A 12,112-nucleotide genomic window follows, 5' to 3' on the forward strand; every position below is an offset into this window, starting at 1 on the left:
GAGATGATGCACAGATCCACGTGGCCGTGCCCACCCGGCACTGAAAAATTTCTCCTTTTCAACACTTCTGGTTAACAATTTTAATAGTTCCAATCAACCCCAAAGTTCCAGTGGTGTATATGTTTAAAAATTGAGTACTAAGGGTGTAGGTGAAACTTACACAAAGTACAAGGGTCAAAGTGAAATTTAACTCTTTTTAACTAAAACCTGAAGTACTCCTAAAAACCTGTAAATCGTTATTCAAATTCATATAAAATTGAGTTTACTCAAATCAAAGATGACTCAAAATTTACAATTTTTGCAACTATGATGTTAATGATGTTTTAACTAAAATTTAGCTAAGATTTTAGTTTATTGAGTCTTTCATTTCAAATGAAGCTTTGTTCAAATTTTTCTCCAAATTTGAGTAAAGCCATGTAAAGGCTGGAGATACTTAAACACATACCAAATCAAATCGAGTCTTATGTTCCAATCAATTGCCTGAATGATTTCTCGATGAATTCTTTAAGATGAATAATTTCGATTATCGAAATAAATTTGGAATAGGACCCTGAAAAGTTAAAATTGAATTGGTTCAGTTCTTTTTAAAACGAGGGAGGAGCCCTTCTAAGCTCATATAAGTAGTTTGATTTTGGCATTGTAAATACCTACTAAAATTACTAAACATATGCTTCTGTTTCGGCTCCGAAGTTGCTCAAAGGACTGAGCGGGCGTGCCAGGACTTGTCGCGTCTAACGTAAAGGATTGAGTGCCTCTTTTCTGACTTCTTAACCGTGGGGGCGATAGTGCCGCAACCTAAGGGCTGGATTGCAGTGAAGGTCCGTGGTTTTGCCTCTACGAGCGAGGACTTAATAATTTCTTAACCGTGTAGGAAAAGAAGTAAGAACGTAAGAATAATTTTATTATGTCGCAATAATAAAGTTGGGGATACAAGGGAGATATGAATAACTTTGTTATGTCGTAATAACAAAATTGGGGGTACAAGAGAGATAGAAATGATGGGAAAATGAGATAATTGCTTCGCTGGGAAGGCTTTAGTTTTAAGCGTTGAGCTTGATTGGTGTATGAACCCTTTTTTCTTCTTTGCTTCTAGTATTTATAAGCCACGGCATTGCATGCAAAAGGGTTTGCTAGCCTTCTTCTCGTGATGACACGTGTCCCATGTAACTCCTCCACTTCATCGGATCATGGGTAGTTACCAAAGGTAGTGGGCCATTTTGACAAGTCAAATAGCCTTTTATTTTTTTAAAACAAAAATAAATAACTACTTGCCCACCTCCTGAACATACGAAAATAGAGATCATCGGCATATTCTCCAACTTCCCAAGTGTCCACAGCTTGCCATGTATCCAAAAATCCCATGCAGTCAAATGAGTCTTCAACATTTCTCGGTCGTGGGCAGTTAACGAGAAAAATGGGCCACGTTGTCCTCCTTTTCCATGGGCATGAGGGAATTAAGGGCCATTTGATGTCAAAATGGCCAGACAACATATTAACTTCATGGGCCCACCTTTCATTTGCATGGGTTTTCTTTACGACATCTCAAATAAATAATCCCAACCATGGGCCTTTATATTTTGCTTAGACAATTAAACCTAAAACATTCTTAGCCCGTGATTGGATTAAGTTGAAATTAATTGGGCCCACCTAATTTTGTCTTGGCCCATCAATTTTAACCCAATACATTCCCATTTTTTGGCCTAATTTAATCAAAAGGTAATTAAATGGCATTCCAACGCTTGCCCAGGACTGGATGCCAAAAACGGGTGTAAACAATGCACCCTCAGGCCTTGACCTTGTCCAAGATCTAGGCCTGTCGATTAGGACACAATGTAGTTTTTGGTAAACCAAACGAGTCCTTATCAATGGATTTGAAAAAATAAAGAGATAATTAGGCTTAGATTAGCCTAAAATCCCTTTCAAATTCTCAAATGCTTGAATTTTAAAAAGATGATCAGGCTTTAATTAAGCCTAACAACTTTTTAAATCTCCAAATATGTCTTCTAATTGGGTTGGGACTCCCCCACGTTTGAATTGAAACAAATCCCAATAACTTTGGGATAGAAACCCCACCGAAGAGTCCTATAGGCTGAAATTATTACCACCTCTTTGGGCTTAGGGGTCACATGTCATCTCCCTAGGCCTTGCATTGGTTTGCATGCAGCCTTTGAAGCCGCCAGGACTTCTTCGGGTCAACCAAGAGTCTTATCTCTTCAATTGTCATTTTAATTTTCGAACCCCAAGAGAGATAGTGCAACGGTACCCCTTGAATCTTGTATCGTCATCTTTAATCCCATTATTGCCTTCTTATCCTCTATTCCTATCTTCTCTACATCTCTACTCATCCGAATTTAACAGAGCTCAAAGACCTTGATCCATTATTGTTCCCTGATTTTGCTTCCGAACCCTTGAAGCAATGGCTACCCATAAAGCCCATACGCCTCCTCCAAACCCTAATAGCTTAGCTGTACAGATCCGAAAGATGTTGGCAGAGGAACGCATAGCAGTCACCAACGACGTTATGGTGATTGCTAACGCTGATCGGGTTGGGCTTTGTCATGCCCTGGGTTTTCAACATATTAATAATGGTATTTCTAATAAAAGTCCTTCGCAATAGTACATCATAATACCCTAAAATATTTCCCATAACTCAAACAAGAGTACAACCAAGTCCAAAGTTTACAATAATGGCACACGGGCCTCAAATTCCATAGTTAAATAAAAGACGGCAAGTTTAGAGATTACACAATTTTCAAGTCAAAGATTAGCTTAAAATTACAATTACATCTCCCAAAAGAATTTTACAAAGATGTCAAAGTAATTTTTCCATGTTAGCTTTCAAAATGATGAAGTCATATGCACGTCAAGCACTCCACATCAATGCCCTTGAGGTGTACCTAAAAATAATAAGAGGTTGAGCTACACTAGCCCAGTAGAGAATTCTTTGCTCAAACTATATGCATATGAAATGGACAATGCACTGAGATGGATATTGATACAAGAAAGTTTCCCACGTGTACAAGAGCAAGAGAATAATACTTAATAATCAAGCCATTCATATTCACGTCACTTAATAATCTCTAAATTCTCCGTTTTCATTGTAGCAAGTGTTCTCGATTTCCTTTCCGGGCGTTTGGGACCCCGTGCGTCCCGAATTTATTCCGGCATCGCACCATTCAGTGGATCCGTGGCTTTCTTGTGCACTTCCGGGCATTTGGGACCCCGTGCGTCCCGTTTCCGGCATCACACTTTTTAGTGGATCCGTGGCTTCCTTCGTTTCGTTCTATTGTTCTAAATTGTGATTTTCCCTCTACAAGCCTCAACATCTTAAAGCATAACTCAAGTCAAGTCCATATCATTTATAAAACATGCCATAATACTCTCGTAATAATCCAAATGCATAAATAAAGGTACGAGTATCACTTCCATTTAGTTTAACATTACTCTTTATTAGAACAAGAGCCAAAAGAGTGGAGACGAACCATGAGTCATTGGAACACGAGCAACAAGGTTTAGAGACGACTAGAATGTGATTGGGGAGTGTTAGAAGTGATTGAGAGTCAATACAATCGACGAATGATCAACAAGGTTCAAAACAGTTTTCTGGGCCATTGGTACCAATACCTCAAAAAGTAGGTATCGGTACCAAACCAATCCAGTGAGCAATCAGAGTTAAGGTATTGGTACCTCAAAAATTAGGTATCGGTACGAAAGGTACCGGTACCTCAAAAAAGTGGTATTGGTACCACTGCATTACAGTGGGCGATTTGCAGAAAAATCAAGAATGAGCATAACTTCGAATCCAACCAAATGAAGCACGATTTTGGCACACAACCAACTCATAAACATGTAGAAAAAGTAAGAATTCCCTACCTCAACTTGGAGAATGAAACCCAACGAGATTGATCAAGCCCTAGAACTCCAAAGCCAAAATCGAGCAAGAAAACTCTTCCCCGAGCTAGACCGAACGAGATACGAGCTCAATAACGCGAATAGATGAAGGATTGGAGGTTATTTGCCATGGTTTTTGAGTGATTGAGTGGGAATTTGGGTGTTGGTGGAAGAGAGAGGGAGAGTGCCGAGAGGGAGAGAGATATCGAGAGATTGAGGGAGAGTGTGAGGAGTATTTTACTCCTCTACACCCACACCCACACATATATATACTACCTACACTCAAATTGCACATGTACCCTCCTACAAACAATTCCATCACATTCACCCCAACTCACTTAAACTCAAAAAAATTCCATATTTCCTCATTTATAATATCAAATAAAACCTTATATTAATTTCTGAAAATACGGGTCCTTACAGGCTTGGACCTGCTTTCCAGTTAGGTTCCATTCTCAACTTGCCCCAATGTACCCGCTGGCGGAAGAGGTCCTTCCCTTCGAGTCTCCAAGCCTTGATTGGAGTCGATTTACTACAAACATTCCCAACCGGCTTTGGCATAGGCCTGATGCAAAATACGTGGAATGGCTCGATCGGATGTTGGAAGCCTAAGGGGATTTATGGAGGCAAATAGGAATCCGAGACGCTATCTTGCTTAGTCGATCCCTAATCGACATGGATAAGAACTTATTCCTTGCTGCATTTCAGTTCTGGTCAGTGACAACGAACTCCTTTCACTTCAAGGTAGGCCTTATGAGTCCTACTCTTCAGAATATTGCTTTCTTGACAGGCCTCCGTCCTCACGGGATTGAGGCCAATTACTTTCTATCTCAGAAAACTCCCTACTTCGAGTACAAAGAGCCTCTGTCTTTCTCTCCCTTCATAAATCACTATGCCAAAAAAGGTCCTGTAGAAGACAGTGAACACGTAGCTTTTCTCCTTTACCGGCTGAACAATTTTATTTTCTGCGTTTCTGCAAATAGAGTTACCAAAGACTTCATAGACTTGGCCTGTGCCCTAGCTTCAGGGCAAAAGTTAGCACTAGGCCCTTTAGTCCTGGCTCACCTCTATCGTGGGATGAAAGAATTGATAAGTAACAAGTTCATATTTGCCCCTGGTCCATTGTGGATCATTACTCTATGGCTCTGGTCCTACTTCCCTAAGTTCGCTCCACCTATGACCAAAAATCTAGACCATACCTGCTATGGCCTTCATTTTGTTGATGCCCGTGGTCTAAAATATGCATTCGGTACTTACTTCAAGTTTTTCTATCACGAACTCACGGGAATGGGAAAGAACTGGATGCCATTTACTAGGGATACAGTACCTTGGTGGTTGAAGCAAGGGGCATCAGATCTGGGTGATGATTATGATGATCACATGGAGATCTGGACCAGCTTCTTGATCTCACAAGATCTCATGTATGGGATGGCCTTCACTCCCACAAACTACAAATGTGGAGTCGAGTACTACAACGCAGCTTAATTCGCCAGGCAGTTTGGCCTTTGTCAGTTTACCCCAGTGCCTCCATATTAGTCCTGGAACGAGGATTTTACTGACAGGCTTGTGATCCAACCGAGGGACCTAGAACGAGTTAGGAACCTTCTCCCTGAGATGAGGAAGAACTTTGCCTTTCACACTTACGTTGAGCGTACTGACAAGGGCGCCGAGTTTGATTGCTGGTGGGGAGGCTATGCAAGAATGCACTTCTTCAATTCATACCTGTAGGTCTTGACTGTTGTGAAAGAAAGAAGGAAAAGTGTATAGGATGTTAACTAACCCTAACACAGGTGAGCTTTATTTATATTATGCGGCGACTAGTTACATAACATAAGCAACCAATGTGGGACTAAGTCCAACTCTATTCTAACACTCCCCCTCAAGCTGGAGAATAAATATCACAAAATCCCAGCTTGTTACGTAACAACTCTAAACGTGGTTTAACTAGAGACTTGGTGAAGATATCTGCCAACTGAGCTCCTGTAGACACGAAAGGGGTAGCCAACAGGCCACTATCTATCTTCTCCCGAACAATATGACAATCTACCTCGATGTGTTTGGTTCTCTCATGAAATACCGGATTCGAAGCGATATGTATTGCTGCCTGATTATCACAATACATAGGAATAGGTAACTGTACACCAAGCCCCAACTCCTCGAGCAAAGCTCTCAACCATACAATCTCACATGTAGTATGAGCCATGGTACGATACTCTGCTTCAGCACTGGAACGAGCAACCACAGTTTGTTTCTTGCTCTTCCAGGTAACTAAATTTCCACCAACAAAAGTACAGTACCCAGTTGTGGACCGTCTATCAGATGGTGATCCTGCCCAATCAGCGTTGGTAAAGGCTTCGACACCCAAATGACCATTTGAACGATAAAACAAGTCACGTCCAGGATGAGCCTTGAGATACTTCACAATACGAAGACAAGCTTCCCAATGTGGAAAACGAGGAGCTGACATGAACTGACTTACCATACTGACAGCAAATGAGATATCAGGCCGTGTATTGGTGAGATAATTCAGCTTGCCTACCAAGCGACGATAACGATCTGGATGAGGAAATATCTCCCTCTGATCAACACACAATTTGACGTTTGGATCCATAGGAGTCTCCGCAGGCTTTGCTCCCAATAAACCAGTCTCCTCTAGAATATCTAGCGTATACTTTCTTTGAGATAAACTGATCCCTTCCTTGGATCTTGCTACCTCAATACCCAAGAAATATCGTAGCTTACCCAAATCTTTGGTGTGAAATTGATGCTGTAAGAACTGTTTCAGCTCATCAATACCTTTGTGATCATCCCCAGTAATAATGATATCATCCACATACACAATCAACACTACTCTTCCCCGATCTGACTGAATAGAGAAGACAGAATGATCAGAATGAGAGCGACGCATACCAAACTGCAACACAGCATCACTAAACCTGCCAAACCAAGCTCGAGGGGACTGCTTAAGACCATAGAGGGCTTTGCGAAGGCGACACACCTGAGAATGCTCCCCCTGAGCAACAAACCCAGGAGGTTGCTCCATATAAACCTCCTCGAGCAGGTCACCATGTAGAAATGCATTCTTAACGTCCAACTGAAACAAGGGCCAACCAAGATTGGCAGCCATAGAAATAAGAATGCGAACAGAGTTAATCTTGGCCACCGGAGAGAAAGTCTCGGCATAATCAACGCCATACGTCTGGGTATAACCTTTGGCCACAAGACGGGCCTTGTACCGTTCTACTGTGCCATCTGGATTATACTTGACGGTAAATACCCATCGACATCCAACAGTAGACTTTCCTGGTGGAAGAGAAGCCAACTCCCAAGTGCCATTGTCATGAAGAGCAGACATCTCAGCCTCCATAGCTGTCCGCCACTCAGAAACAGATAAGGCCTCCTGAACAGTGTTAGGAACAAAAATGGACGAAACAGAAGTAGTAAAAGCACGAAGGGACGGAGACAGATGATCATAGGAAACAAACTGAACAATAGGATGAGATGTGCAAGACCGAATACCTTTGCGAAGAGCTATAGGAAGACTAGGTGATGGCGGAGGTGGAGGTGGAGGTGGAGGTGGAGGTGAAGGTGCAACCGGATCTTGGGACGGAGGAGGCGTGGTGGCTGGTACTTGTGGGGCTATTAATACTTGTTGCCGACGAACATACACCTGCAAGGGAGGACCAGATGGTACACAAATAGGAAACACAGACTCAGACTCAGGAAGGTCAACTGGAGTACTGTGACCCGAGTAAAAGGGCAATGACTCATTAAATGTGACATCAACACAAACAAAATGACGACGAAGAGATGGTGAGTAACACTTATACCCTTTCTGAGTGCGTGAGTACCCCAGAAAAATACACCGAATTGACCATGGATCAAGTTTGTCTCGGTCAGGATCCAGAGCATGAACATAACAGGTGCACCCGAACACTCGTAAGGGTAATGAGTGGAGAGGACGACCAGGAAATAAAACGGTATGGGGTATCTGACCACCTAGAACGCTAGATGGCATACGATTGATCAAGTAACATGCTGTAAGAACAGCATAACTCCAGTAAGACTTAGGAACTTGCATTTGAAATAATAGAGCACGCATAACCTCTGATAAATGCCTAATCTTGCGTTCGGCAACTCCATTTTGTTGTGGAGTTCGAGCGCAAGAAGATTGGTGAATTATACCATGGTCATCAAAAAACTTAGAAAGAGAATTATGAAAATATTCACCTGCATTGTCAGAACGAAATATACGAATGCAAGTATCAAATTGAGTTTTGATTTCCATATAAAATGACTTAAAGATAGAAGACAACTCTGACCGCTCTTTCATGAGATAAAGATACGTAACACGAGAATAATCATCGACAAAAATAGCATAATACTGAAAGCCAAAAACATTAGGAACACGCATTGGACCCCAAATATCAGAATGAACTAAGTGAAAAGGACGGGTTACGCGACTCTCAACCCTAGGATAAAAAGACACTCTATGATGTTTACTAAACTCACAGACGTCACAGGGCAAAGCATCAACACGGCTACATGAAGGTACCAGCCGTTTAAGATTCTGAAGGGATGGATGACCAAGTCGACAATGATGTTGATAGGGTGACACAGAAGACTGAAGGGCAACAGAACTAGGGTGAACATTGTCAGTAAAGTAATATAAACCACCACGCTCAGTACCACCACCAATTTTTTTGCCCCGTCTTAAGATCCTGAAACACACAACCATGAGGAAGAAATGTGACAGAGCAATTTAAAGATTTAGTAAGTTTACTAACAGACATAAGATTTAATGGAAAACGAGGAACGTGCAATACCGAATCCAAAGTCAAAGAAGAAATAACAGAAACCGAACCCAAACCAGTAATATCAGTGGTAGAACCATCTGCTAAGGTAACACGAGATGGTTTATCAATAGACTGATGGCCAGAAAGAATAGTAGAATTACCAGTCATATGATCAGATGCACCAGAATCAATAACCCAAGGAACAGAAAAACGAGAAGTTGCAATACAAGCACTAGAAGAACCTGTCTGAGATAGCGTAGCAATGGAGGAACTTGTCTGAAGTGACACAAGGCGTTGGTACTCCTCCATAGAAATAGTCACCATAGCAGTGGAGCGTGCAGCCTGCCTAATATCCTTGGGAGAAGTAACCCGATGAGCCTGAGAAAAACCATGTAGGTCATAGCAGTGGTCCACCGTATGATTAGTTCCCCTATAATAAGTACAAAGTCTAGAACCATGGCCTCGACTATGGCCACCTCCCCTTGACATGTGACCTGTACGACTAAATCCACAACGACCAAAACCATGACCACCAAAAACGCGGTCAAAACGACCACTGTACCCATAATCACGGCTAAATGAAGAACCAAAATCACCAGAATCAGCAGAAGTAAAATCAGAACCAGATTTCATTGCAAACATATCACCGTACAATGAGAGGCAACTGGTCAACTACCGATAGATCAACCAACCAAATACTCCACTAACAAACGGCCAATAAACAAGAAATAAGGAACTGATTGACGGGCTAACGACCAAGGGCACGACACCGCATGCATCCAACAAAACCAAAGTAGCCACCGAACAACATAATCCCAATATCAAGCAACAACCAAGAGCTCATATGCCAACGTAGACCAAATAACTCAACACAATCTAACAATCGAAATCAGACTTCAACATACCCAAACTACGATCTATTGGAGAGGATAAACTGTAGATTGACCAAAAAATCCAAAAATTACCAGAACAATCAGTGCATAAGAGTAACGGAACAATACCCAACAATGATGGACAGTGTGCGATGAACAGTAACGACAGTGAACAGTAATCGGTGAACAGTGCCGACGATGAACAGTTCCGACGATGAACAGTAATTGGTGAACAGTACCGATGATGAACAGTACCTGTGAACTAATGATTAGGGTTAGGGTTAAGGCAGAGGCTAGGATTAGGATTGTGATTTTATGTACAGAGACTAGGATTTAGGCTAGGATTGTAGGGATTATGTACAAAGGCTAGGGTGGTTTAGGATTGTTGTGGTGGTTTAGGATTAAGATTAAGATCCCGCTTTGATACCATGTTGTGAAAGAAAGAAGGAAAAGTGAATAGGATGTTAACTAACCCTAACACAGGTGAGCTTTATTTATATTATGCGACGACTAGTTACATAACATAAGCAACCAATGTGGGACTAAGTCCAACTCTATTCTAACATTGACCATGCTTCTGCCCAATCCTGTTGGAGCGCCTGAACCTGGCATTCATATGCCTCTACAACAAATCAGTCATTTACCAACCTTGAGTACAAAAAGAAAAGGTAATTTAGAGGCTCTTTATTTGTTTTATCCCTTTTTAAGCCTCTGAAGTTTGGACTAAATTTCCTCTGTATTGACAGGTCTGGGAGATACTCCTAAAGACGTTCCTGCGGCCCCTTCAGCCCCTTAAAGATCAAAGAGGTTGAAATCAACTGCCAAAAGGCAATGGCTGAAGGTATGAACGCTTTAGTCCTTTGCTTCATCCTCCAAAATAAAGTAATTATGCCTTCATCTTTTCTGTAGGCCTCTGAAAAGGTAGTTGCTGGTAGGACCAGAAGCAGTGCCAAGACTAGCTCTCCTGAAACCGACCCTTTGGAAAAGGTCTGTACCCTTTATGGTTTTGCCCCCCGAATGCAGGGCTGCTGGATTATGTAGCGTGATAGAATGTTTGAGGAGGGGGAGGTACCCCTAATAAGCCAGTTTGGTCTTGACCGTTGTCATAAACACCAAACTGTGGAAAGCCCTGCTGCTGAGGAGCGAGCGGTAGCCTCTCTGTAAGCGTAGCAACCATTTTATTGACTGCTATGGTCAAAGGTTCCAAGGACTGAGAGAACGATTGTGAAATTGAGTGTGTCACATCGCGGGAGATTTAACGTCCTACCAAAAACATATAATTTTTGACGCTGTCAGTAGCGTCGCTAAGATCTTGGGCGCTGATCTGAGGACCAGCTTCCTCAAGTAATGGCACGTCGATTGCCACTCCTTCAGAACTCTGTGGTGGATCCGGATTGGGTGGATCCAATTGTTGCTGCTGTTGCTTCCTTGCCATGATAAAACCTTTAGACGATTAGGGTCCCACTGGGCGTGCCAAAAACTGTTTCGGCTTCGAAGTTGCTCAAAGGACTGAGTGGGCGTGCTAGGACTTGTCACATCCAACGTAAAGGACTGATTGCCCCTTTTCTGACTTCTTAATCGTGGGGGCGATAGTGCTGCAACCTAAGGGCTGAATTGCAGTGAAGGTCTATGGTTTTACCTCTACGAGCGAGGACTTAATAATTTCCTAACCATGCAGGAAAAGAAATAACAACGTAAGAATAACTTTATTATGTCGTAATAATAAAGTTGGGGATACAAGGGAGATATGAATAACTTTGTTATGTCGTAATAACAAAATTGGGGGTACAAGAGAGATAGAAATGAGGGGGAAATGAGATAATTGCTTCGCTGGGAAGGCTTTGATTTTAAGCGTTGAGCTTGATTAGCGTGTGAACCTTTTTTTCTTCTTTGCTTCTAGTATTTATAAGCCACGGCATTGCATGCAAAAGGGTTTGCTGGCCTTCTTCTCGTGATGACACGTGTCCCATGCAACTCCTCCATTTCATGGGATCATGAGTAGTTACCAAAGGTAGTGGGCCATTTTGACAAGTCAAATAGCCTTTTATTTTTTTAAAACAAAAACAAAAACAAATAATTACTTGACACCTCCTGAACATACGAAAATGGAGATTATGGGCCTATTCTCCAACTTCCCAAGTGTCCACAGCTTGCCATGTGTCCAAAAATCCCATGCAGTCAAATGAGTCTTCAACATTTCTCAATCGTGGGCAGTTAATGAGAAAAATGGGCCACGTTGTCCTCCTTTTCCATGGGCATGAGGGAATTAAGGGCCATTTGATGTCAAAATGGCCAGACAACATATTAACTTCATGGGCACACCTTCCATTTGCATGGGTTTTCTTTACGACATCTCAAATAAATAATCCCAACCATGGGTCTTTATATTTTGCTTAGACAGTTAAACCCAAAACATTCTTAGCCCGTGATCGGATTAAGTTGAAATTAATTGGGCCCACCTAATTTTGTCTTGGCCCATCAATTTTAACCCAATACATCCCTATTTTTTGGCCCAATTTAATCGAAAGGTAATTAAATGGCCTTCCAATGCTT

Source organism: Rhododendron vialii, chromosome 4a, assembly GCF_030253575.1.
Source record: "Rhododendron vialii isolate Sample 1 chromosome 4a, ASM3025357v1".
NCBI classification, from domain to species: domain Eukaryota; kingdom Viridiplantae; phylum Streptophyta; class Magnoliopsida; order Ericales; family Ericaceae; genus Rhododendron; species Rhododendron vialii.